We start from the raw sequence: 1,343 nt of genomic DNA, 5'->3' as shown, positions 1-1,343 counted from the left end.
TAAAATACGAGTCAACGAAAACCACTAATTTCAGTTATTTACAACCTAACATTCTATGTGCATAAGAGTGTACTAAACACACATAAACAGAGCATAAGCATCTAGGTGCAGTCAAGTAGGAACATAACTATTTTACAACACCCTCGGGTGAATCCTACATTTATTTAGTCTGTCAGAACGCCGAAGCAGTCCTCGTAGGCCACCAACGCCTCAACTATCAACTAGAACCTGGAGGGGCGAAAAACAGAAAACGTGAGTGGGCGAAAATCAAGCTTTTCCAAATCATTTCATAAATCCACATTTATAACCCCTTTTTGGAAAACCTGTATACTTTCCCAGAAAAATAGTATATAGCATATATATCTCAACTGTCTCAATCATCAATCTTATAACAGATTCAATAAAGAATGTACCATGCCAATTTCAACAGTGTAGTATGAATGCATTAACATAATATAATCAGGTAAAAGAAATAATCAATCGGAGGCCCTCTAATAGCCCTGAACGATTGAACCTAGAGCTCAACATCTATCAATCTCACTCTGCCGGAGTCACTCCGCGTGACCTGTCCGGCCTTCTGCACATAAGTCGGAACCACCTAATGTAGTCTGAACGACTCATGGTAATATTCGCTCTAGTGCTTCTCTCATCAATCATCTGTATACAATAACCTAAGGTCACCCACCAGTCATAATCTCACTAACACTCTACGACTGGCCCGTCGTACCCACTCCGCGTGGACTGTACGACCAGCATCTACTTGGATCCAAGGCGAGCGTGCGATGCGGTGAATACTATAAGCACTAAACCATGGTGCAGGATATGAGCTCAATATATCATCATCATCATCATAATATTAATTAAATACTTACCTGTGCTTCCACAGCACCATCATACATATATGCATCATACGACAGTTCATAATATCCATAATATTCTATGCATGGCAATCACATCATATTTCATTTCATTTCAATATACTTTTCATTTAAATTTGATTTCTGGGGAAATCGAGTATATAGGTATATATAAAAACAAATGCCCACTCACTGGTATGTCGCCGGGTCGTAACCCCCTTGACGCCCCTGGATGTGCTCGTCCTCGTTAAAAGTTCCACCTAGAAGTGAAATAACTTAAAACAATCATTTAACGCATATTTAACGCACCTAAACCAAACTAGGTAATTAATTCTTCATACGATGCTCAAATTGGGTATATGAATATACCAAAGTGACCTACACAACCTCAGGATCATCCCCATATTTTTAAAATAATTTTTGGAGTCCTCACGCGCCCCCACGCGCCTGACGTGGCACGGACCTACGCGCGGCCCACGCGCGGCC

General features: G+C 40.7%; 1 long non-coding RNA gene across 1 annotated transcript; it reads right to left on the bottom strand.

The window, feature by feature from the left end:
- On the bottom strand, positions 1–1,119 carry LOC139195125 (uncharacterized). The gene is made up of 2 exons (XR_011579763.1): positions 1,051–1,119; positions 1–228 (listed from the first exon to the last, which is right to left on the bottom strand). It is a non-coding gene; the product is annotated as an uncharacterized lncRNA (long non-coding RNA).
- Between the last annotated feature and the right edge of the window lie 224 nt (positions 1,120–1,343).

The sequence above is a fragment of the Malus domestica genome, chromosome 04, assembly GCF_042453785.1.
Source record: "Malus domestica chromosome 04, GDT2T_hap1".
In the NCBI taxonomy this organism is placed as follows: domain Eukaryota; kingdom Viridiplantae; phylum Streptophyta; class Magnoliopsida; order Rosales; family Rosaceae; genus Malus; species Malus domestica.
Note: the sequence above shows the minus strand (reverse complement) of the source record. Positions and strands in the feature narration are given on the sequence as shown.